The 27,483-nt window shown below is 45.8% G+C and overlaps 1 long non-coding RNA gene across 1 annotated transcript in view; it reads right to left on the reverse strand.

Moving 5' to 3' along the window:
• LOC144694008 (uncharacterized) overlaps nt 1-27,483 on the reverse strand; it is an 85,174-nt gene that overhangs the window by 56,087 nt on the left and 1,604 nt on the right. The gene's annotated exons all lie outside the window — the stretch shown is intronic.

Here is a 27,483-nt window from a genome sequence, read left to right on the forward strand (position 1 = left end):
CTTGGGGCTTTCACACTCCTGTCCTACCAAAATCCCACTTCAGTGGAGGCAGCTGGTGATTTAAATGGCCAGCTGCCTCTGTAAACCGCATGCGTGAACCCCAGCCGAGCTCCAGTCCCGACCCCGGGCCGTGTTCAGGGCCGGACTTGGGATTTCTGAGCTTATCTGCCATTTTCGCCATGGCGGAGAGGCTCTCTACCGTGGTGCAAAATTGGGCCTTAGTGATCTGTCTATTGACATGTGCTAACTGGATAACTAATTTGATCGAGTACTTTCCTATTTGCTGAAGCTTGCAAGTATAGCAGACTTCTCTAAAGATTTATTCAAATCATTTTCAACAACAATTCTTCTTCAAAATCAATAAGCTGCCACAATCACGAGCTCCAACCACGGCCTTTCTGACCACAAAGATCCAACCCAGCTCGTACCAGCAATTCTTGTTGAAATGCAGAGCCCACCATATTACCCTGAATTCATTTTTCACCTATGATTCTGTGATTTTTACACGAATAACTTCCAAGTAGAACAAAAGCAAAAAGCGGCACATGCTGGAAATGTGGAATAAAAACTGAAAATGCTGAAAATACTCAGCAGGCCAGGCAGCATCTGTGGAGAGAGAAACAGGGTTAATGTTTCATGTTTATAATGTGTCATCTGAATTGGAAGTAATTTGGGACATAACAAGTTTAAACTACAGAGGGAAAGTGAGGAGGTTGTGGGTGCTGGGGGGGGACAGGGGGAAGGAATAAAAGGGAAGGTCCATGATAGGGTGGAAGGCAAGAGAGATTAAATGAAAGATGGAATGATGGTGGAAGGTAAAAAGTAGTAGTATTGGGAAAAGTAAAGAAACAAAAGATGGTTCTAGAGTATTTCTAAGTGTTTCTCGCTTCTATGTAGAATGTTATGTGAATAATACATCAGGCTGCCTGCTCAGTAATTTAAATGCATGGATGCCTTCAAGTGCTTGTGATGTGATGAGAGTTCCCTGGACGCACATCTTTGGCAAACTCCATCTCTGAGTACACATTGGGAATCTTTGTCAGCATTTTTAATGTTGAGTGCCTAATACTTATTTGGTTTGATAATGAATCCAAAACCCAACATGCACCCTTGATCAGTTCATTAATCACCCCTGCCGAATTCATTGTCCACCTCTGACTATAAAGCACTGTGAAATGTGTTGCTGTCATTGCTAACCCACCTGAAGGCCAACCTGAGATTAGTGAGGAGGCTGAAGGTATTGAGACCATCTCACCACCCCCATCTTCTGCTAACTCCCCAGCACCTCTGCCAGAGGCCTGGTCTGATGTACATGTGCCAGTGACAATGGCCGCCCCTGCAGAAATGCAGAGGCCACAATCTGAAGTAAGTCCCCAAGGGGGCCCTCCACAACAAGGCCAGCCACAACGCTCCTCAATGCTTTATAGCACGAGGATTGAGCAGCCTGCCTCCACCTCCTGCAACACAGGGGGCACTGCAAAGAAGCATTTGCAAGCGCAGTGTGCCACGTCATCTCAATCACTAACGGCTTCAAATCACTTTGTATATATCATGATTAAGCACTTTGTAAATCCATATCACTATAACCAAAAATGTTTGCACATCGACATTGTCAATGGGCATGTTTACAGAATGAAGGCAGTTTTCACCAGTGGCACGGAAGACTGCTTGCTGAAGTCCATCTCTCATTGATGCCATCAGGAGCAAGGGTGTGCCCGTGCATGTCCAACAGTGGAAGGCTGTTTCCTTCTCCAGACCTTCAGATAAGGTAGTAGTGCACCAAGGGTTGTGGATTGAAATGCTCCTTGTAGCATTTCTTGTCCATACTGATTGACTTTAAGGGATGATCAATGATCAGACTCAAACATCAAATCCAGTTTGTCAGGTGAAGTTCAAGCATGAGTGCGGTGTCAAAGGCAGTCCTCCACACGTGAGCATTACGCAGTCACTTAAGTGGACTTTCCGCATGTCAAGATGCCATGTAAGCTCCAAGGAAGCATGCTTGTGTGGCCTCCTCACTACATTGGAAGCCTTTGTCTTTCAGGTGGTAGAGGCTGTGCCTGGCAACATTTCAAGTTGCAGATGCCCCACACTCCTGTCACCGGACACCTGTGGTGGATGGATAATGTGGAAGGTAGTTGAAGGAGTTGTTCTAAAACAGGTGTGGCCTCACCCTGCACAATGTGCAACAGCTGATTACATCTGAAGGCCATGGGCGTAATGCCCTGCTTCCTACTGGCACTCCTGGCATAGTGGGCATTGTTTGAGTAGGTACAGAGTGGCATTTTGGCAGGCTCATTGACAGCCACTAACATATATGTGCAGGGTCCAGGTTGTGAAGGACTTCTCTGGATGTCTTTGTGAACTATGTTGAGGCCAAGGGTTATGATGGTCAAGGCTTCAGCCACGTTTATGGTACTGACTTTCAGTTCGTGCTGTTTGTTTTTTGCTCTTGTTGGGGAGGGACATTTCCCTGAGGAAGTGTGGCTTCCACGTTGAGGGGTTATTATGTGGAAGTCACTCACCAGAGTCTTAGTCTGCATTGCTTCTCAGTCATTTCTAGACATGACCTCCACAGTTGGTAGACCCTTACCCCAGGGTAAAACCTGGTCCTGCTCCTGCTTGATGCATGCTGCACTGCCTCCAAATCCTGGCCTAGCCTCCTGCCTCTGACCTCACATTGTTCCCATTCATGTGTCTCCATGGTGCGAGTGTGCAAAGGTACCATCCCCATTTTGCAGCTTCTTTGCCACGATGCACAGCCTTGCCTTCTCTGACACCCTCCTTCCTCCCACCTGGTGCCTGAGTCACGAGGGGCAATAATATCTGCCCTTCCAAGGCCACAGGCCCCACCCTCCAACTCCCTTGGGGGTTAGCCACACGCCTGTGTTTGAATTGGTTGAAGTTCTGTGGTGCTTGGTGAAAATTCTTCAAGGTCTCCCAAAGGGTGTTTGACCTCTCCAGAAAACTCCGGAAGGTTTAGGCCTTTACCTCAAATGTGTAAATCCCACAAGTCATGGGCGAAATAACACAGGGATAGGGGTGGGGGGGCGTGGGGGGGGTGGGGGGGGTGGGGGGGGTGGGGGGGGTGGCGGTGGGGGGAGGGGGGTGGTGGTGGCAGGGGTGGGTGGATAGTACATCCCCTCCAGAAACCACATCGACGTGCTTCATGCTGACCTGCCTCGCAGCCATAAAGTGCCGCGGGGCTGATTAACGAGGGTCGAGTGGGGCTCCTGTCCATCGTTGGAAAAGAAGCCTAATTAACCCTTCATTATTTCAGTGCCGGCCCACTCCCTGCATTTTGGGGGAGAGCTCAGGGGTGGGCGGGAAGGTGGTGGGATGGGCCACCCAGACCATTTTACGTGTCCTTCACACCCCCCACTCCATGGGGAACACACCCGCCAGGGGCACGTAAAATTCAGCCCGACCTGTCTCAGAAACCTGTGTGATGAAACGAGCTCTTTTAAGTGTGCCCCTGCCTCTGTGGACCACGCATGCCCAAACAATGCCCCGCCCACCCCCTACCTCTCCAGGAGAAAATGGTAGGTGCCGGGTTTAAGGGCGGGACTTCTGGAACTGGGGCTCCTGCGCCTTTTTGTCTGAGGCACAGAGCCCTTGTGCGTTTGCGAAAATTCAGCACAGTGTGCAGTTCTGGTTGCCGTTTTACAGAAAAGTTATAGAGGCATTGGAGGGTGGGGGGCGTGCAGGGGAGATTTACAAGGATGCTACCGGAAATGCGTGCATATCAGGAAAGGATTGAGAGGCTGGGTCTCTTTTCCTTCGAAAAAAGGAGACTGAGCAATGAGCTAACAGAGGTCTCTAGAATTATGAAAACTTTTGATGAGTGGATACAGAGGCGATATTCCCTCTTGTGGGGAAGAACATAACTAATCCACCTATATAAGATAGTCACCAAGAAATCCAACAGAGAATTCCAAAAAAAAAACCTTATGTACCCCAAAAGTGATGAGAGTGTGGAACTCACTGCCACAGGGAGTGGTTGAACTGTATCGTGTTAAGAGGAAGCTTGTCAAGCATATGAGGGAGAAGGAAATCGAGGGTAACGATGCTGGATTGGGATGAGGCAAGATGGGAGGGGGCTTGAGTGGAGCATAAATACTGGCATGGACTGCCTGGGCCGAATGGCCTGTTTATGTGCTGTCTCTTCTATGTAATCCTGTGTAATATAAATCCAAGTACTTTCTTTATATAAGGAATTCAGATACAGAAGTTAGCGACCCATTCAGCAATTGAGTGTCCAACCCTCATATTGTCTGTGACTCCCTCCCAAAGCCTGAATTCACAATATATCATCCAGTCACGCAAAGCTTGGAGCTGGGCAAGGTAACGTGCAAAAATCTGCCCTGGAGGGGGAAGTGAGAGGGCGAAGAGCAAGATTACTTATCGGACAATGGGATTTTTCTTCCTCTCAGCTCCCTGATCGCAGCCACTCAGAAGTTAACAAGAACAGTCATCACAATATTTAAACTCGCTCATCTATTGGAAAATGGATATAGCTTGATTTTAAAAAGGAGACGCTTTACGACAGAGCACTCTTTGACAATGTCGGGCAGGAGGTTAATTTTTAGTGGCCAGGCTGCTGAATTGAAAAGGGCTGTAAATTCAAATGCTCAATGAAAACAGGAATTGCTATTTCACTTAGTTTGCCTGCGATGGTGAGCAGTATCTGTAGTCTGCCCTTTTTTTTGGAGGCGGGCGAAACTATTTTCTGGTGTATCCTGTCGCTATCCCTGCTCACGGTCAATGCCGGCAACTCTTCTGAAATCAATAGCTCATCGTGCGGGAAATTTTGGCCACAAAAGCTCACATCACGTGTGTCACACGTAATGTGCTACACCAGGAAGTCTATTTTTAAGCCAGATCTGAAAGGGTTTATCAACCCGGTGCAAAGCAACATAAATAACAGCTTTATCCCAAGTTCAGTGAAGTACACCAGCTTTTCGCTGCTCATTTATATCACTGGCAAGACCAGCTTTTATTGCAATCTTTAGTTGCCCTCAAGAAGGCAGTGGTGGAACTTGGGACTTTCTCCTTGAACTGCTGCAGTCTGAGTAGCTAAGGTGCTTCCACAGTGTGCTTTTAGACAGGGAGTTCCAGGCCTTTGGACCCCACGACAGTGAAGGAATGGCGATATAAGTCCAGGTCGATATGGGTGTGTCGTTTGGGTGAGGGGAGGCTGTGGCAGAGTGATATTGTCACTGGACTAGTATTCCAGGGGACATGGTAATGTCATGCAGACTGGGGTTCAAATCCCACCATGGCAGATAGTGAAACTCAAGTCTAATGGTCATGAAACCATTACTGATTGTTGTAAAAACCCATTTGGTCCATTAAGGAAGGAAATATGCTACCCATACCTGGTCTGGTCTAGCCTACTTGTGATTCTAGACCCATGGCAATGTGGTTGACTCTTAATTGCCTAGCAAGGGCAATAAATGCTGGCAAGTGAACAAAATTTGGAGGGCAACTTGGGCTAATAGTGTTCCCGTTCAGCTTGTGCCCTTGAGGTGGAGAGCATCCTGAGTTTGAGAGGTGCCATCGAGGAAACACTCCTCCCATGTGCTTTGTAGGTGGGTTAAAGGTTTTGGGGAGTCAGAGGATGGCCCAATGAATCAAGTGAAATCTTCCAAAAGCTTAGATGGTTAAAACAGAACATAGCTGAATAATACAGATACCAAACTTGATTTTAGCTTATCTCAGACTAGGTGGTGGTAGGATGGTACAATTGACCTTAATACCACTGTGTTAAAGAGGGAAAAAACATCCATGGTTCCTGTTCCTAGTGATTATACCGTGATTATTGTTGAAAGTGTGTGTATCTGTTTGAATGCGCGGGCAATAGGTGAAGACAGAGTTGGTGATGCCCCAAAGGTTGAATGGCTTAATGACATACACCATCTGGGATAAGACACGCAGAATGACCACATAAGCAAAACACAGGAGGGTGTTGATGTAACTGCACCCCTAGCCAGGAGATGGAAGAGGGGAAGGAGAAATCACCAAACAAATTGGATCCTCCCTGGATTATCTATGCAAATAAGATTAAGAATAATTCTTGCCCCATATTTTTAAATTAATATAATTTTTTTTAGCAAAAACAAATAATCCATGATGAGAGCATTTACCTAGCAACAGGCTTTACTAAGCTGTCTGGTATTTTAATTCATTGATGCCTTTTACCGAGGGAAATGTGGCCCATGAAGACCTTCCAGTAGCACTATGGTGTTAGACCATATAATAAAGTTCAGTTTATTTTTATTGGAGTCACACAAAAACAAACCTTGTTATGCCAATATCTTAAAGAGGTTCCGTCACATGAGTACGAACATACAAACATATGAATTAGGAGCAGGAGTAGGCCACTGGGCCCCATTCTGCCATTCAGAAGATCATGGCTGATCTAATTATAACCTCCCGCCCACCTCTGATAACCTTTCACCACCTTGTTAATCAAGAAACTGCCCACCTCTGCCTTAAAAATATTCAAAGACTCTGCTTCCACTGCCTTTTGAGGAAGAGAGTTCCAAAGACTCACAACCCTCTGAAAGATAAATTTCATCCTCATCTCTGTCTTAAATGGGAGGCCCCTTATTTTTAAATAATATCCCCGGGTTTTAGATTCTCTCACAGGAAGAAACATCCTTTCCACATCCACCCTGCCCAGACCCCTCAGGAACTCATATGTTTCAATCAAGTTGCCTCTTACTCTTCTAAACTCCAGCCTAGCCTGACCAACCTTTCCTCATAAGGCAACCCGCCCATTCCAGGTACTAATAAACCTTCTCTTTTAACGCAATTACATCCTTCCTTAAATAAGGAGACCAATAGAGTGCAGAGTACTCCAGATGTGGTCTCACCAGTGTCCTGTATAACTGAAGCATAACCCCTCTACTGGTACATTCAATTCCCCTCGCAATAAATAATAACACTCAAATAGCTTTCCTAATAGAGGAATAAAGTATCTTGGTTAAGATTGCCAATGGCCAGAATGTTCCATTTCCGTTGGCGACAATCGTGTTTGGCGGCGTGAGTGGACAATGTGGCGAGAAAGCCAAAAATTAGTTTTACGCTGTCATGAAACCAGTTTGCGATTGTCCGCTCTGCCCGTCAATGGCGGGGCGTGTTTCCCACTGTCACCACCACGCATCAGGATCCTAATTTCAATACTTTAGCATCTCATTATCGGCACTGCTCACCAGAATCATCCCCCTACACTGGGACATCCAGGCATGTTAGTGTGATTGCATGCCGACATGTTTCACAATGGTACGCAAGCGACATGTACCTTGGCGAGCTGTACTTCACTCGGGACTTTGAGGTTTGTTTGCCTACCTGGCTTTGGGCAGCACTCACGGTCAATGTTGCCAGGCTTCACAGCTCAGGTCTCTGACTACTAGAAAAGCTGTAAGGTGAGGGTGGCATTTCAACAGCTGCAGGGCTAGGGCTTGCTTGGGGAAAGGGGAGAAGTGGCCTCAGACAAGGGAAGAGGCTGCAGGGCGAGGGCTGTACTGGGGAAGGGGGGGTATCCCAGGGTGTATGTGGGGGCACATGTTGATCTGTGCAAGTGGCCTCAAGGTGGTGAGGGCAGAGATGGCAGTCTCCAGACGAGATGTGGCCAGATGGAGATGTGAGGGTGTGTGTGAGAGAGTGAGTGGTGATGTCCCTTGAGCTGGCAGTGAGTGAGATGCCAGTGAATGTGTGATGGCTTTGTGAGTGTGTGAGTTTAGAGTGATGAGATGGTTGCTTTCCCCTGGTGGCACAGATGAGATAATTCATCCTCTTTCTGCACTGGACGGCCAACCTCTTCTGTGCAATATTGGCACTGACCACCACTGCCAGTGCCTACCAAGCCGGAGTGGTGAGATTGCTGGACCTCCTGCAGCCAGAGCAGGGGTGGAGGACATCACAGCGGTCTCTAAAAGGCAAAGGGACCTGGGACTCCTGGTCCAGGATTCTCTTAAGGTTAACTTGTAGGTTGAGTCGGTAGTTAGGAAGGCAAATGCAATGTTGGCATTTATTTTGAGAGGACTAGGATATAAAAGCAGGGATGTACTGCTGAGGCTTTATAAGGCTCTGGTCAGACCACATTTAGAATATTGTGAGCAATTTTGGGCCCCGTATCTCAGGAAGGATGTTCTGGCCCTGGAGAGGGTGCAGAGGAGGTTCACGAGAATGACCCCAGGAATGAAAGGCTTAACATATGAGTAACGTTTGAGGACTCTGGGTCTATACTCGATGGAGTTTAGAAGGATGAGGGGGGATCTGATTGAAACTTACAGAATACTGAAAGGCCTGGACAGAGTGGACGTGGGGAAGATGTTTCCATTAGTAGGAGAGACTAGGACCCAATGGCACAGCCTCAGAGTAAAGGGAAGACCTTTTAGAACAGAGATGAGGAGAAACTTCTTTAGCTAGAGAGTGGTGAATCTATGGAATATATTGCCACAGAAGGCTGTGGAGGCCAGGTCATTGAGAGTATTTAAGACCGAGATAGATAGGTTCTTGATTGGTAAGGGGAGCAAAGGTTACGGGGAGAAGGCGGGAGAATGGGGTTGAGAAACTTATCAGCCATGATTGAATGGCGGAGCAGACTCGATGGGCCGAATGGGCTAATTTCTGCTCCTATGTCTAATGGTCTTATGGTCTATTCCAGTGATGGGTCACTGAACTCTCCTTGGTTTTCAGGGCCATGTCTTAAGTCCTGGGCTGCAAGCACTGAGAGCTGTGTGCACGGCTGCAGTTTAGATATGGCACCCGGAGTGAGGAAACGGTGAGGTATCGGCGTGGCGGGCAATTCAGAGGCCACCCACCAGTGAGACAGCGTGTTTCCTGTGGCTGCATAATTAATGAGGCAGAAAATGGATGATCACACAATGCAGAAGAGTCCCTTCGGCCCATCGAGTCTGCACCGACACGTGAGAAACACCTGACCTACCTACCTAATCCCATTTACCAGCATTTGGCCCATAGCCTTGAATGTTATGACATGTCAAGTGCTCATCCAGGTACTTTTTAAAGGATGTGAGGCAGCCCGCCTCCACCACCCTCCCAGGCAGCGCATTCCAGACCGTCACCACCCTGTGGGTAAAAAAGTTTTTCCTCACATCCCCCCTAAACCTCCTGCCCCTCACCTTGAACTTGTGCCCCATTGTGACTGACCCTTCACTTAAGGGGAACAGCTGCTCCCTATCCACCCTGTCCATGCCCCTCATAATCTTGTACACCTTGATCAGGTCTCCCCTCAGTCTTCTCTGCTCCAACGAAAACATCCCTAGTCTATCCAACCTCTCCTCATAACTTAAATGTTTCATCCCAGGCAACATCCTGGTGAATCTCCTCTGCACCCCCTCCAGTGCAATCACATCCTTCCTATAATGTGGCGACCAGAACTGCACACAGTACTCCAGCTGTGGCCTCACCAAGATTCTATACAACTCCAACATGACCTCCATACTTTTGTAATCTATGCCTCGATTGATAAAGGCAAGTGTCCCATATGCCTTTTTCACCACCCCACTAACGTGCCCCTCCACCTTCAGAGATCTATGGACACACACGCCAAGGTCCCTTTGTACGGCGCGAAAATCCACCATTGCAGTCGGCGGGTAAAATGTCATTTTTCACTCCCGCTACTGCACCTGGTGCAATTCTGGGACGATTCTGCCCAATGTCGCACATTTTCATAGGGCAGGATCTCCTGGTCGGCTAGCGATCTTCTGGGCTCACCGACACGTAAAATGACGCGGGATGACTTCGGGCGGAACTCCCGATGTCACACCGCATCATTTCCATTTTCAGGTCGGCGGGGGTGCAGCTGAGTCAGCTGTGCGCCCGCCGACCTGTCAACGGCCTATTGAGGCCATTGAAAAATGAATTAAAATCATGAATGGACCTGCCCATCGAACCTTAAGGTTGGTGGGCAGACCGGGAGCCCTGGCGGGCTTCAGAAAAAGCATGAAACCTCATCCACGGGCAGGATGAGGTGTCATGCGGGTATTTAAATTTTTAATAAAGGTTTCAGTTAAAGTTATGGACATGTCCCAATTAATGTGACAGTGTCACATGAGAGGACATGTCAGGGAAATTTTTCTATCACTTTTGTTGCAAATTTTAATTCGGAGCCGGTCTCCCTGAGGCAGCACTTAGCCTCAGGGAGATCAGTGCGCTCTCTCGTGCGCATGCGTGAAAGAGCACACTCCTGGCTGAGGGAATACTCCGCTCGCACAGGGAGTGCATAGCAGTTCCTGGTGGACGTCACGCTGGGCAGGCCTTAATTGGCCCGCCCACATAAAATGGCGGTGCGCCCCCCGATTGGGGGCGCCGATCAGAGGCGCACCTGCCCATGCCCACTCCCACACTTCCCCCCTGATGGGGAGATAATTTTCCCCATAGACTCAGACAGCTACAGCACAGAAGGAGGCCATTTGACCTATCATGTCCGTGCCCATCAACAAAGATCTGGCTATACTAATCCCATTTTCCAGCATTTGGCCCATAGCCCTGGAGGCTATGGCTACTCAAGTGAATATTTAAATACTTCTTAAATGTTACAAGAGTTTCTGACTCAAACACCCTTTCAGGCGGTGAGTTGCAGACTCCCACCACCCTCTGGGTGAAAAAGTTTCTCCTCAACTCCCATCTTAGCCTTCTACCTCTTACCTTAAATCTATGCCCCCTGGTTATTGACCCCTCTACTCATGGAAAAAAGTGCTTTCCTATCCACCCTATCTATGCCCCTCATAATCTTATACACCTCTATTAGGTCCCCCCCTCAACCTTCATGTTAGATTTTATATATCTCGCACCAATGCAGAGATGACACTAGCTTCTATGTGTACAACAGGTCTATTCACAAGAGTTTTAAAATATCTCTGTAGTTACAAAACGTCCGCACCCATGCTTCCAGTTCAGATTCTAGTAGCTTCTGTGCTGTCTGTTTACTTTGCGCTGAGTCCACACCCAGGTTTAACCAATCAAGTACAGTTGAGCATAGGTCAGTTACCAGACTCACATCATCAAACTCAGAACAACTGAATACTACAGACAATCTTCCAGGATTGTCTTGGAGTCTCCAGGAAAATCATAGAGGCATTAAAAACAATTGTGCGCATTTTGCCATTTTCTTTGATAACATCTGTTGATTAGTTACAAAGAGTATTGGAGATGGGGAAAGAGGGATGTTTGATTGGCAGTCATGAATCATCCAGTTGGGTACCAAGGAGTCTTACTGCATTCCAACTGGCTGTACTAATGGATATCGTAGCGACCAATGGCAGGCAGTGTGGGGAGCAGGTTAACTGGAGGCAGTGATGTGATGAAACCTTGGGGAATACATTCTACCAGAGCTGACAACATGAAGCTGGATGGGAAAAAAGGGCGGATTTGGAAAAGCTTACATCATTCCGATCGTGGAATCTCACATGCAGGTTTAAGTATTTTAATGGGACTTTACTCATACTTATGGGGAGACGATGGTGTACTAGTAATGTCACTGGATTAGTAATCTAGAGGCCCAGGCTAATGCTCTGGGGACATGGGTTCAAATTCCACCATGGTAGCTGATGGAATTTAATTCAATTAATAAATATGGAATATAATGCTAATCTCAGTAATGGTGATCATGACAACTATAATCCATTGTTTGTTTAAACCCGTCTGGTTCACTGATACCCTTTAGGCAGCTGTCCTTGCCTGGTCTGGCCTACATGTGACTCCAGACCCATGTCAATGTGATTGACTCTTAACTGCCTTCTGAAATGGCTTAGCAAGGGCAATTAGGGATGGGTAACAAAAACTGGCCTTACCAGTAACGCTCATATTCTATTAAAGAAGAAAAAAGTAAAAATCCAATTGGTGGCTATTATGAATTTGTTCAGCCATTTTTTGGGGGGTAGATGGCACTTCCTTAATCTCGAGTTTTTATTTTCAAGGCCTGAATGATAAACTGCATTCCAACTGTATCATATTTCACTCTGTCCAATTTTAGTTCAGTTGAAACAGGATAATACAAGCATGTACCCAATAATTCCTTGCAAATATATAACCTTATCTCCGTTACTGGCAGTGATGCTGCCTCTTGTGAGGAAGCCAAGATCTGAGTATCAAAATTGCAAAGATGAATACACTGGCCAAAAGTTGTCTAGGATAACATGTCACAAGGCATGTCTGAGGACTCATGTGATGTTGCCAACTGCTCAGGCTACGGTCACATCATTTTATGACTCAACCTGATCCCTATCAATGGAAATCTCTGCAAACCAGCACATTCATTTGTACAGCTCTGGAAACCTCACAGGGAGCAAATACTCAAAGTTAAAAGTCCCAGTGGTACCCTCATTTCCAGCTGATTGAATCATCAATGCCAATGACCTAAATATGTTTTCTTTGGAGTTTTAATTTTATTATATAAAATATTATAGATTTATTAACTGCACTTGAGGGGTAATATCAGTAATTCGGTCTTGAAGGGTTGTTTTTTTTTTTGGGCCCCGTTAAGGTCAGGAATGGAGGTGGATGGGGCCCAAAAATCCAGGCATCAGCCAGTGTGCTGGTTTCCTGATCCCATTCCCAGCATCAACCATTTTGTTCACGCTTGCAGCCAATTAGGCTCATTAAGACCCTTGCTAAAAATAGCTCATGGAGACCAACAGGGATTTTCCAGTCGGCCTCCAGTTTCCCAACACGATGTGGGGCACTTCAACTGCCTGGAGGCAGGCACCCAGCAGCAGGCCAGAGGTACCAGCACTTCAGGTAGGTCTATAGGCCCTTCCTGGCCCATAGAGAGGCTCCCATGCCAAGAATGGTGGCTTGGCTGCTTTCTCTAACTTCTAATTATCTTTTTCTTAAAAGTGGCTGAGAGGTCACTGTCCTGTTGAACTGCCTCTCGGCTCATTGCAGCCGTGTGCTCCTCTGATGCTGGAAGGCCTCTGATTGGTCCTCCAGCTTCAATAGCCCACCCGCCACCCTTAACTGGGCAGGCAACCTGCCTCCGTGCCGACGAAGGGGGTGCTCCTTTCATAATCCCAATGAGTGACCGTTTCCCTCTGCAGATGGGTTTGGGAACCTGAAACTGTCCTAGCTCCTGTTTCCTGTCCCAAAGGCTCACGTTTCTCTGCATCTCAGTCCTGGCTGACCCCTTATTTTGAGACTGTGACCTCTAGTTCTAGACTTCCTAGCTAAGCAAAAGATCCTCCCAGCATTTACCCTGTCCAACATTGTAGAAATGTATATGCTTCAATGGCTTCTCCTTCTGAACATGAGGTAATATAGGCCCAGTCTACTTGACCTCTTCTTATAGGACAATCCCCTCACCCCAGTTCAGGGAACCTTTGTTGCACTCACTCTAAGGTGAGTATATTCTTCCTGAGTAAGGAAATCAAACTGTATGCTGTACTCCAGGTGTGGTCTCACAGTGACCCTTCGTAATTCACAGAATCACAGAATCACACAGTGCAGAAGAGGCCCTTCAGCCCATCGAGTCTGCACCAACATGTGAGGAACACCTGACCTACCTACCTAATCCCATTTACCAGCACTTGGCCCATAGCCTTGAATGTTATGACATGCCAAGTGCTCATCCAGGTACTTTTTAAAGGATATGAGGCAACCCACCTCCACCACCCTCCCAGGCAGCGCATTCCAGACCATCACCACCCTCTGGGTAAAAAAGTTTTTCCTCACATCCCCCTAAACCTCCTGCCCCTCACCTTGAACTTGTGTCACCTCGTGACTGACCCTTCAAATAAGGGGAACAGCTGCTCTCTATCCACCCTGTCCATGCCCCTCATAATCTTGTACACCTCGATCAGGTCGCCCCCCAATCTTCTCTGCTCCAATGAAAACAACCCAAGTCTATCCCACCTCTCTTCAGAACTTAAATATTTCATCCCAGGCAACATCCTGGTGAATCTCCTATGCACCCCCTCCAGTGCAATCACATCCTTCCTATAATGTGGTGACCAGAACTGCACACAGTACTCCAGCTGTGGCCTCACCAAGGTTCTATACAATTCCAACATGACCTCAGTACTTTTGTAATCTCTGCCTTGATTGATAAAGGCAAGTGTCCCAAATGCCTTTCACCACCCCACTAACATGCCCCTCTGCCTTCAGAGATCTATGGACACACACGCCAAGGTCCCTCTGTTCCTCAGAACTTCCTAGTGACATGCCATTCATTGAATACTTCCTTGTCAAATTACTCCTTCCAAAGTGTATCACCTCACACTTTTCAGGGTTAAATTCCATCTGCCACTTATCTGCCCATTTGACCATCCTGTCTATATCTTCCTGTAGCCCAAGACACTCAACCTCACTGTTAACCACCCTGCCAATCTTTGTGTCATCCGCAAACTTACTAAACTTACCCCCCACATAATCATCTATGTCGTTTATATAAATGATGAATAAGAGGGGACCCAGCACAGATCCCTGTGGTACACCACTGGACAGTGGCTTCCAGTCATGAAAGCATCCTTCTGTCATCACCCTCTGTCTCCTACAAATAAGCTAATTTTGAATCCACCTTATCAAATTACCCTGTATCCCATGTGGGACCTTGTCAAAGGCTTTGCTGAAATCCATATAAACTACATCAACTGCACTACTCTCATCTACACACCTGGTCACCTCCTCAAAAAATTCAATCAAATTTGTTAGGCATAACCTCCCTCCGACAAAGCCATGCTGACTATCCCTGATCAAACCTTGCCTCTCCAAGTGGAGATAGATTCTCTCCTTCAGAACTTTCTCCAATAGCTTCCCTACCACTTACCTGAGACTCACTGGCCTGTAGTTCCCTGGCTTATCTCTACAACCCTTCTTAAGTAGCGGAACCACATTAGCTGTTCACCAGTCCTCTGGCACCTCCCCCGTGTCCAGAGAGGAATTAAAAATTTGGGTCAGAGCCTCTGCGATCTCTTCCCTTGCCTCCCTCAGCAGTCTGGGACACAAATCACCCGGACCTGGAGATTTGTCCACTTTTAAGCCTGCCAACACCTCCAATACCTTGTCACTCCCTATATCAAGTTGCTCAAGAACCTCGCGGTCTCTGTCCCCGAGTTCCATACCTTCATCCTCATTCTCTTGAGTGAAGATGGATGTGAAGTATTCATTCAACACTCTACCGATGTCCTCTGGCTCCATCCATAGATTGCCCACTTGGTCCCTAATGGGCCCTACTCTTTCCCTGGTTACCCTCTTCCCATTGATATACTTATAGAATATCTTGGGATTTTCCCTACTTTTACCAACCAGAGCTTTCTCATATCCCCTCTTTGCTCTCCTAATTGCTTTATTAAGCTCCACCCTGCATTTTCTGTACTCCACTAATGCCTCCGTTGATTTTCTCCCCTTGTACCTGCTAAATTGCAATAAGATTTATTTACTCTTACACTTCAAACCCTTTGTAATAAAGGCTAACATAACATTTGCTTTTCTAATTGCTTGCTGCACCTTTCTGTGATTTGTGTAAAAGGACACCCATGTCCCTCTGAATGCCAACATTTCCTAGCCGCTCACCATGGATGTTTTTTTGAAAATCTAAATGCACCACATTTACTTCTTCCCCCATATCCATCCTATTAGTTACATCCTCACCTCAAAAAACTTGGTAACAGATTTGTCAAAAATGATTTCCCTCTTTTAAACCTGTGTTGACTGTGCTGATTCCTCATATGATTTTCTAAATGCCCTGTTATCTCCTCCCTAACAATAGATTCTAGCACTACTATTGATGTCAGGCTAATTGGCCTGCATTTCCCTATTTTCTCTCTCCCTGCTGTCATGGATAGATTTCTTACTGTCCGTGATTAAAATGTTTGTATGTGAGGTGTGTGTGTTTCAAACCACAAGAGAAGTCAGATGATCCTCAGGCAGCCATTTTTTTTGTGGTTTTTAAAAATGTAAAGTATTGACTGGGAGTTTACAATATACTGGAACATCCCATTGCTTTTTGAATTGCAGGATGCAATAAAAGGGACAGTAGCAACGTGGACACCAAATTAGCTGAGTAATACGAAACAGCGAGTAATGGTCAATTTGGGCTGTAGGAAGGTTTGTAGTGGAGTTCCCCAGGGGGACAGTTTGGGACCCTTGCCTTTCCTGATGTATATTAATGATCTAGATCTTGGTGTGCAGGGGACAGTTTCAAAGTCTGCAGATGATACAAAACTTGGAAGCATTGTAAACTGTGAGGGGGACAGTGTAGATCTTCAGGAGGACAAATATAAGTTGGTGGAGTGGGCAGATAGGTGGCAGATGAAGTTCAATGCAGAGGACTGTGAGATGATTCATGTTGATTGGAGGAATATGGAGAGACAATATAAAATAAGGGGTATGACTCTAAAGGGTGTGCAGGAGCAGAGGGACCTGGGTGTATATGTGCATAAATCAGGGCAGATGGAAAGAGCAACTAATAAAGCGTACAGTTTCCTAGGTTTTATTAATAGGGGCATAGCGTACAAGAGCGAGGAAGTTATGCTGAACTTGTAGAGGACACTGGTTAGACCTCAGCTGGAGTATTGTGTAAGTTCTGGGCACCACACTTTAGGAAGGATGTGCACGCATTGGAGAGAGTGCAGAAGAGGTTTACAAAAATAGTTCCAGGGATGAGAACTTCAGTTACGAAGATAGATTTGGGATGTTGGGGCTGTTCTCCTTGGAGAGAAGAAGGCTAAGAGGAGATTTGCTGGAGATGTTCAAAATTATGAGGGGGCTGGACAGAGTAGATAGGGAGAAGCTGTTTCATTCATAAAAGGATCAAGAACAAGAGGGCACAGATTTAAAGCGATTTGCAAAAGGAGCAAATACGGTGTTAGAAAAACTTTTTCACACTGCAAGTGGTTTAGGTCTGGAGTGCACTGCCTGGAGGTGTGGTGGAGGCAAGTTTAATTGAGGCATTCAAGAGGGCATTAGATGATTGTTTTAATAGAACAATGTGCAGGGTTACAAAGAAAAGGCAGGACAACGGTGCTGAGTCATAATGCTCATTTGGAAAGCTGGTGCAGACATGATGGGCCGAACGGCCTCCTTCTGCACTGTAACAATTCTGTGAATCTGTGATTCTGGGATTATGTTTGCTACCTTCTAATTCACAGGAACTGTTTTAGAGTATAGGGAATTCTGGAAAATTAAAACCAATGCATCTACTATCTCTTTTAAGACCCTATGGTGTAGACCATCAGGTCCAAGGGATTTGTTAGCTTTTCAACCTATTCATTTCTCCAGTACTATCTCTTAGTTCCCCATTACTTCCGGAATTTCTTTTCTGTCATCTACCAGGAAGACAGACACAAATTACCATTTAAAGTCCCTCCCACCTCCTTATTCTCCATTATAATTTCTCCTGTCTCTGCCTCTCAGGAGGCCACATTTACTTTTGTTAATCTCTTTCTTTTTACAGACCGATAGAGGCTTTTAGAATCTGATCTTTTTTGTCTCTCGCTTGTTAACTCCCATGTCCTATTTTCTCTTCCTTTATCAATTTCTTGGTCACCATTAGGTGAATTTGAAAATCTTCCCGATCCTCAGATCTACTGCTCTTTACGTCAACATTATAAACCTCTTCCTTTAATAGAACCATAGAACCATAGAACCATAGAAAAGTTTTAGCACAGAAGGAGGCCATTCAGCCCATCTTGTCCATGTCAGCCCAAAGACACCCAGGTGCCCTTTCTAATCCCACCTTCCTGCACCCGGCCCATAGCCCTGCAGCTTACAGCACTTGAGGTGCAGATCCAGGTACTTTTTAAAAGGGTTTAGAGTTTCTGCCTCTACCACCAACTTGGGCAGCAAATTCCAGACACCCACTACCCTCTGCGTAAAAATGTTCTTCCTCATGTTCCCCCCCCTGCACCTTCTGCCACTTATCTTGAATCTATGTCCCCTGGTTCTAGAATTCTCCACCGAGGGAAACAATGTTATCCTGTCCACTCTATCTATTCCCCTCATAATTTTGTACACCTCAATCAAGTCACCTCTCAGCCTTCTTTGTTCTAAAATAACTCCAACCTATCCAATCTCTCCTCATAGCTACACTCTTCTAACCCTGGCAACATTCTTGTAAACCTCCTCTGCACTCTCTCCCAGAGCTATTACGTTCTTCCTGTAATGTGGTGACCAGAACTGTACACAACACTCCAGTTGTGGCCTCACCTGTCTTTTATACAATTCCAACATTATATCCTTTCTTTTATATTCTATACCTCTACCAATGAAGGAGAGCATTCCATATGCCTTCTTTACAACCTTGTCTCCTTGAACTGCTGCCTTCAGGGACCTGTGTACTTGTACGCCAAGATCTCTCATTTCATCTACCCCTCTTAGTATATTCCCATTTATTGTGTAATCCCTGTAACTGTTTGACCTCCCTAAATGTATGACCTCACACTTCTCTATGTTAAAATCCATCTGCCACTTTACCGCCCACTCCACCAACCCATCTATTTCATTTTGGAGATTATGGCTATCCTCTACACTATCCACTACTCGGCCAATCTTTGTGTCATCAGCAAATTTCCCAATCGTGCCCCCTACCTTCACATCCAAATCATTAATATATAACACAAACAGCAAGGGTCCCAACACCGAGTCCTGTGGAACACCAGTTGACACAACTTTCCATTCGCAAGGGCATCCATCGACCATTACCCTTTGTTTCCTGTTACAAAGCCAACCTTTTATCCAGTTTGCCACATTACCCTGAATCCCATGGGCTTTTACTTTCCTGACCAATCTGCCATGTGCGGCCTTGTCAAATGCCTTGCTAAAATCCATGTGCACAACATCCACTGCACTACCTTCATCAACCCTTCTTGTCACTTCCTCAAAGAATTCAATCAAATTTGTGAGGCAAGACCTTCCTTTAACAAATCCATGTTGACCATCCCTGACTAATCCATGCCTTTCCACATGACAGTTAATCCTATCTCTCAGGATTGATTCTACTAATTTGCTCACCACCGATGTAAGACTAACTGGCCTATCATTGTTTGGCATTTCCTTTGATCCCTTTTTAAACAATGGAACTACGTTTGCATTTCTCCAGTCCTCCGGTACCTCCCCTGCATCTAATGAAGATTGGAAAATCATCCTCAGAGCATCTGCTATCTCCTCCCTCACTTCCTTCAGCAGCCTCGGAAACAATCCATCTGGCCCTGGTGACTTATCAACTTTCAAGGATTTCAACCCTTCGAGTACTTCCTCTCTCTTTATGACTATCCCATCCAATATCTCACAGTGTTCCTCCTGGACTACTATATCTACATTCTCCCTTTCCTTTGTAAACACGGAGACAAAATATTCATTTAAAACCCTTCCCACAGTCTCTGCATCTACACACAAGTTTCCATCTTCCTCTCTGATGGGTCCCACTTTTTCCTTAACTAACCTTTTAGCATTAATGTATTTGTAAAACATCTTTAACTTTACTTGCTAATCTTTTTTCATGCCCTCTCTTTGATTTCCTTATTTCCTTTTTTACTTTGTCCTTGCACTTCCTATATTCGTCTAGGCTATCTGCAGTGCTTAGTTCTTTGTGCCTATCGTAACCTGGTACTATCCTTAACTTATTTTGTTAGCCATAGTTGAGCCATTTTTATCCTTTGTTTTTTATTCCTTAAGAGACGTTATATTTATTTAGAATTATGAATTATTTTTTAAATGTTTGTCACTGCTCATCTACCATCATATCTTTTATTCTAATTTTCCTATCTACCTTAGCCAATGTTCCCTTCATATCTCTAGTTTGCTTTATTCAGATTTAAGATCCTAATTTCAGACTTTAAAATATCACTCTCAAACTCAATATCAAAATTTATCATATTATGATCACTCTTTCCCAGAGGCTCCTTTACTGCAAGGTTATTAATTAATGCTATCTCATTGCATAGTACTGGATTTAAAATAACCAGGTGGCCTATTGTTTCTTTGACACACTGATCAAGAAAACTACCTTGAATGCATTATATGAATTCATCCTCTGCACTATTAGTGGTATTGCTCAGTCTCTATGAAGATTAAAGAGTCCCATGATTACTGTATTACCCTGATTACATGCATAAGTATTTAATGTTGGATTCTTAAGTGTTTCTCAAATATTTTGTGCTTCATATTTCTATATAATTGATAATCAATATACGAGTTGCCGTTACCTGTAAAATCTTATCTATACTTAATATTGACCAGTCTGAACTGAGTGCAGCATTGTACCATGGAACTACATTTAATCTACAAGCAGAATACTGTACAAAGATTATCATTAATCTTTAAGTCAAGGATCGCTGCAAGGGCAAATAACTGCAGAAATATACTCATTGGATTGTAGGAGCTATGGCTTAGTGGTAGCAGTCTTGTGTATGATTCATAAAGGTTGTAGGTTCAAGCCCCATTCAAGATGGTGGGACTGACACTTCAGTGGTAATGTTGAGGGAGTAGTACTGCCTTTCAGATGGGACATTAAACTATTACGCTGTCTGCCCTGACAGGCTGGTGTAAAAGATACCACAGCGTTTCTTGAAGAAGGACAGTAGAGTTCTCCTGGTGTGCTAGTCTAATACTTAACCTACAATCAACATCGCTAAAACAGATTACCTGGACGTTTATCACATTGCTATTTGAGGGAGCCTGCGGTGCGCTGGTTGGCTGCCATGTTTTCCCTATGAAACCATTCCATTAAAAGAAAATATATTGGCCCAGAAATTGCGGGGATTTTGACAGCAACCTGTCAGTGTTCATTGCCACTCACCCTCTGAAATTGTCCATATCTTCAAATGATGTAACTCAAGCACAGGTTAATGTAAAAATTCTGAAGTTGCGGTCTGTCATTCACTTACCCCATTACAGGCAGCACCGTGGACCATCCCTCCCAGACCCAGCAATGAGTGGAATTAATTGATTTGGCGAGAACTTCTCCTTTTCTGGTCTCATATCGCTGTTCGAAAACAGTAATGACAGGGTCATTATCAAATTGTTGATTGTGGGATTTTGCTGTGCGCAAATTGGCTGTCACGTTTCCTACATTGTGTGACAGTGGCTTCACTTCAAATGTACTCCATTGTCTGTGAAGCCTTAAGACGGCCTGGGGGCATGTAAAGTCCCGTATAAATGCAAGTCAGGAACTTCATTTTCTTACATCTGCATAGCACAATAAGCCCTGCTCACCAAGATCATCCCCCCCACCACCATCAAATTTACCGCCCACGTCGACAGGAAAACATGGCAGCACGGAAGATGTTTTGGCAAGTGTGTCGTGCAGAAGTTGAGACTTGCCGTTAGGGCCTTGCTCACGTTGTGGATGTCCGAGGAACAGAGGGTGCTGGAGCCCAACAGCAACTGCACCCTGGAGGAATGTGCATTGCACGCTGAGTGGGTCTATATGCACATGGCTCCATTGCGAGGCAGCTCACGGAAGGTAGAGGGTCACCTTTGAGGGTCTGCTTCGGGACTTCAGTGTCTTGGCCATAGTCTGCTATGGATGATCATTGAGGGGATGGAGAAGGTGTAGGTTTAACTGGGAGAGGAAGTTATACTGGGGGTTTTGAGGTTGGGAGAGGGAGGACAATGGTGTCGGTGGGGTGTGAGGTTGCGAGGGGCGGGTAATGGCGGAGTCGGGGGGGTTGAGGTTGGGAGAGGGGGAATGATGGTGTCGGGGTGTGAGGTTGGGAGAGGGGGGAGGGAGCACGGGGGAGGAGGGTGTAACGGGAAGAATGCAGCAACTGGGGAGGTAGGTGTAAGGGCGAAGAAGGTGGAAGAAAAGGAGTTTGGGGTGGGGAGGAGTTCGGGTGGAGGAAGGATTCTTGGGGGGATGAAGAACTTCAGGCAGAGGAAGGAGCCCAGGGTGGGGGAAGGAAGGAGTTCGGAGGGGTGAAGGACTTCGGGGGGAGGAAGGAGTTCGGTTTGGGGAATGAGTCCAGGATGAGGAAGGAGTCTGGAGGGTGGTAGGAGTTCATATTGGGGAAAGAGTAAAGGTGGAAGAAGGAGTAAAGGTGGAGGAAGGAGTAAGGGGGTGGAATGTCCAGGTGAATGTGCAAGGGAGGGGCCTGTGGAGTCGATGACTGCCTCCTGGGAAGCGAAATGAGGGAGGGCATGGTAGGAGGGAATGGTGAGAATGAGAGAGAGAGCAGGGTGAGCCAGTCGGGTGGCAGGGTGAGGGTGCGATGGTACCATCAGAAGGGGCAGGAAAGGTTGGTTGGTGGGGACTTGGAGGCAGACACGGACCCTGGGGTTAGAACATAAGAAATGGGAACAGGAGTAGCCATTTGGCCCCTCGAGCCTGCTCCGCCATTCAATAAGATCATGGCTGATCTTCTTGTGTTTTGATTTCCACATTCCCATCTAACCCCGATAACCTTTGATTCCCTTGCCTAACAAGAATCTATCTACCTTTATCCACTGCGCCTGATACTCCTTCAAAAAACTCCAATAAATTGGTTAAACATGATTTTCCTTTCATAAAACCATGCTGACTCTTCCCAATTGCCTTGAGCTCTTCTAAGTGCCCAGCTATAATCTCCTTAATGATCGATTCTAATAACTCCCCCACAATAGACGTCAAGCTAACTGGCCTGTAGTTTCCTGTTTTTTGCCTTCCTCCCTTCTTGAATAGAGGAGTTATATTTGTTACTTTCAAATCTGATGGAACCTTTCCAGAATCTGGTGAATTTTGGAAAATTAACACCAGCGCATCGACTACCTCATTAGCCACCTCTTTTAAGACCCTAGGATGTAGTCCATCAGGACCCGGGGACTTGCCAGCTGCAGCTCCATCAATTTACTCAGTACCATTTCCCTAGAGATTTCAATTTCACCAACTTCCTTTCTCCCGTTCACCTCCTGATTTGCAGCTATTACTGGAATGTTTTTTGTATCCCCTATAATGAACACAGAAGTAAAATGTTTTTTCATTTCTTCCACCATTTCCTTATTATCTACTATTAATTCCCCACTGTCACTCTCTAGAGGACCAACACTCACTTCACTTACTCTTTTCTTTTTTAAATACCAGTAGGAGCTCTTGCCAATCGTTTTTACATTTCTAGCTAGCTTCCTCTCATACTCTCATTTCTTTCTCCTGATTAACCTTTTAGTCATTCTCTGCCATCCTTTATATTCTGCCCAATCATCTGTCCTGCCATTCATCTTTGTGGAGTTGTATGCTTTTTCCTTAAGTTTGATGCTTTCCTTAACATCTCTGCTTAACCACGAATGATGGGTCCTCCCCTTAGAATTTTTCTTTATAGTAAGAATGTACTTGTTTTGAATACACTGTAATATCCCCTTAAACGTCTGCCACTGCTTCTCTATTGATCTATCCTCCAGCCTTGTTTCCCAGTTCACTTCAGCTAGCTCAGCTTTCATCCCCACATAGCTGCCCTTATTTAAGTTTTAGATACTAGTCTTAGGCCCACTCTTCTCCCTTTCAAACTGGATGTAAAATTTAATCATATTGTGGTTGCTGCTACCACGGGGTGCCTTTACTCTGAAGTCATTAATTAATCCTGTCATGTAACACAATACCAAGTCTGATATAACCTGCTCTCTGGTTGGTTCCAGACCATGCTACTCCAAGAAACTATCTCGAAAGCATTCAAAAGAACTCTTCATCCATTCTCCATTTAAATAGCACTCTGCTTTTTTTGATCTTCCTGCCAAAGTGAACAATCTGATTTTTCCAGTTTATGTGTAGATTAAAATCACCCATGACTATTGCCGTCCCTTTATCACAAGCACCCAATATTTTCTCTTGAATACTTTGTCCTACACTGTAGACCACTCCCGCTATTGACTTTTCCCCCCCTACTATTCCTCATCTCCACCCAAACTGATTCTATATCCTGATCTGAACCAAGGTCATCTCTAACTATTGCACCAATACCCTCTTTGATTAACAGTGCAACCCCACCACCTTTACCTAGCTTCCTATTCTTCTTGAATGTCCTCTACCCTTCAATATTAAGGACCCAATCATTGTTGTCCTGCAGCCACATCTCTGCAATTGCTATCAGATCATTTTTATTTACTTCAATGTAGGCCATCGATTAATTTGCTTTGTTATGAATGCTACATGCATTCAGATAGAGAGCCTTCAGTTTTGTCTTTTTGTTACCTTTGTAACATCTAGTCTTGACTGTTGATGTATTCTTAGGCTTTTTCTCTCTGTCCCTTCCTGCCATTCTCTGACACTCATTTCTGCGATTACTATTTTGCTCTCCTGTCTTGGCTCTACGTCTTGAATTGCTACCTCTACCCAAGCTTGATTCCTCACCCATCTTGTTTAGTTTAAAGCCCTCTCTATTTCCCTAGTTATGCGATTTGCAAGGATATTGGTCCCAGCATGGTTCAGGTGTAAACCGTCCCAATGGTACAGCCCCCACTTTCCCCAGCACTGGTGCCAGTGCCCCAAAAACCAGAACCCAATTCTCCCGCACCAGTATTTGAGCCATGCATTCGTCTCTCTGATCTTATTTTCCCTGTGCCAATTTTCACGTGGCTCAGGTAATAATCCAGAGATTATTACCTTTGAAGTTGGGAAGGAGGAGGTCGGGAAGGTCAATGTGGATGGGGGTGGGATTCTTGGGAAGGTAGGGAATGTGCACATTCACCTGGACATCCCAGAAAGAAAAGGTTTCTGGCTGGTAGATGGTGGAGGTGGAAGGTGATGCCAGGGAGGTCGACACTGAAGGGAGAGAGTACATGGGTGATTGGGTGGTGGAAAGGACAGGCGAGCTAAAGACAGCACCCGTTCCTACCCAACACGAGGCTCCTTTCGCTTTTGATTTTAGAAGCATGGTTGTTGTTAAGGTTGTTAAGCTGCTTATTTCCAGCTCTTCAAGGCTAGAGGTGAGGACCTGGATGGAACTGAGGGACTGGATGGCTGGGGGGTATCAGTCACTTGGCAGAGCTCCCTGTGAACCAAAGTTGAGATGATTAGTGCATGACAGCAGAGTCAAAAGCAGGAGAGAGAGCACTCACAGTTGCGTTGAGGGAGGGATGATGTGGTGCAGGTCCCTAACGTGGGTGTTCGCTGCCAACCTCACCCTCACCGCAGGCATGGCCCATATCCTCACCAGTCAGTGTGATGGCACACTCCTCAAAGTGAGTGTGGGGCCTAATGTGGGCTACTCCACCCTCAAGTCTGGGACCTCTCCTTGCTGGTGTGAGCCAGCTCCTCCTGCATGAAAACGGATGGAGAGAGTGTGAGCAGGTTACATGGCACCACATGGAATGTTTGTGTGGTGAGCAGAGCCATGGACGGGTGAGGACGTGAGCTTGAGAGGATATCAGCCTAATGGAGGTGTGAGGGTGTGTGTGAGTTAGTGGTGTTGTCCCTTGAGGTGTGAGATCCCTCTGGATATGTGATGAGTTTGTGAATGCGTGAATTGGATGTGATGAGAAGAGTGACTTTCCCTGGCGGAACAGATGAAAGCATTCATCCTCTTCCTGCACTGGAAGACTGTCCTGTTTTGCAGGGCGTCGGTGTTGACCGTGCTGGACTGGTGACCTTTGCTAGCTGGCCTTCGCCCCGAGTGGGAGTAGAGGAATTCGTGGTGGGCCTACACTGCATCCAGTGAGCGCTCGAGGGAGGGATGATGTGGTGCAGGATCCTAACGTGGGTGTTCGCTGCGGATCTCACCCTCACCGCAGGCACTGCCCATGTCCTCACCAGTCAGTGTGATGGCACACTCCTTAAGTTACATTCGCGCCACACAAGTGCCAGGCAATGACCATCTCCAACAAGAGAGAATCCAACTATCTCCCTTGACGTTCAATAGCATTACCATCACTGAATCCCCCACAATCAACATCCTGGGAGTTACCATTGACCAGAAACTGAATTGGACCCATCATATGAATAGTTTGACTACAAGAGCAGGTCAGAGACTGGGAATTCTGTGGAGAGTAACTCATATCCTGACTCTGCAAAGCCTGACACCATCTACAAGGCACAAGTCAGGAGTGTGATGGAATACTCCCTACTTGCCTGGATGAGTGCAGCTCAAGAAGCTTGACACCATCCAGGAAAAAGCAGCCTATTTGATTGGCACTCCATCCACCACCTTAAACATTCACTCCCTCCACCACTGACGCACAGTAGCAGCAGTTTGTACCATCTCCAAGATGCACTGCAGGAACTCACCAAAGCTCCTTCAACAGCACCTTCCAACCCACAACCTCTACCACCTCAAAGGGCAAGGGTAGCAGATGCATGGAAACACCATTACCTGCAGGTTCCTCTCCAAGCCGCTCACCATCCTGACTTGGAAATATATCGCTGTTCCTTCACTGTCGCTGGGTCAAAATCCTGGAACTCCCTTCCTAACAGCACTGTGGGTGTGCCTACACTACATGGACTGCAGCGGTTCAAGAAGGCAACTTACCACCACCTTCTCAAGGGCAACTAGGGATGGGCAATAAATGCTGGCCAAGCCAGCGAGGCCCGCATCCCATGAAAGAATTAAAACAAAACCCTGCAGTGTTGGCAACCCATAGGAGGCCAAGGTGAAGGTGAAGTGACTTTTTCCGAAGCAACAAATAGCTGTACCTCCAATACCTTCTCAAGGGCAGTAATTGATAGGCAGCAAATGCTGGCTTTACCTGCGATGTCCGTGGTTCTTAATTTTTTTTATGGGCGTCACAGGCAAGACCAGTATGTGTTGCCCATCCCCTAATTTCCCTTGAACTGAGTGACTTACCAGGCCATTCCAGAGGGCAGTTAAGAATTAACCACATTGCTGTGGATCTGGAGTCACATGTAGGCCAGACCAGGTAAGGACGGCAGATTTCTTTCCCTAAAGGACACTAATGAACCAGATGGATTTTTAACAACAATCGATGATAGTTTCATGGTCACCATTTTTGGGACTAGCTTTATATTCCTGATTTACTAATTGAATTCAAATTCCACCAGCTGCCAAGGGCACTAGATTCCTCATCCAGTGACATTACCACTACACCACCATATTTCCATGGTTGTGAATGAATTTAAAAGAAGAGTAGCACTGATGGGACCAGGCATTCCCTGTCGCTATACAGTACTAAAGCAAAGCCTGATTTATGTGTGATGGGAGGAACTATTGCATAAGTGATTGGTATGTAAAGGAATGAAAGACTTGCATTTTTATAGTCCTTTACAACCAATGAAGCAATTTTTTGAAGTGTAGCCACTGTTGTATGATGGAAAACACAGCAACCAATTTGCACAGAGCAAGATCCAACCAACAGCAATGAGGTAATGAGTGGATAATCTGGGGTTTTTTTTTTAGTGATACTGGCATGAACACAGGGGAGAACTCTCATGCTTTTCTGTCCGCACCAGGGTTTTAAAGGAAAGAGATGAGAACATTCAAGATGCCCTAATTATAATGTTCCATGGTTCTCTTTACTTGAGAAATTTCCTTTCGATTGGAAAACTGTACACATCACTCCCCCACCCATTTCTGAAAGGTGAGGGTGGGAAATCAGGGT

This window comes from Cetorhinus maximus, chromosome 19 (genome assembly GCF_964194155.1).
Source record: "Cetorhinus maximus chromosome 19, sCetMax3.hap1.1, whole genome shotgun sequence".
In the NCBI taxonomy this organism is placed as follows: Eukaryota; Metazoa; Chordata; class Chondrichthyes; order Lamniformes; family Cetorhinidae; genus Cetorhinus; species Cetorhinus maximus.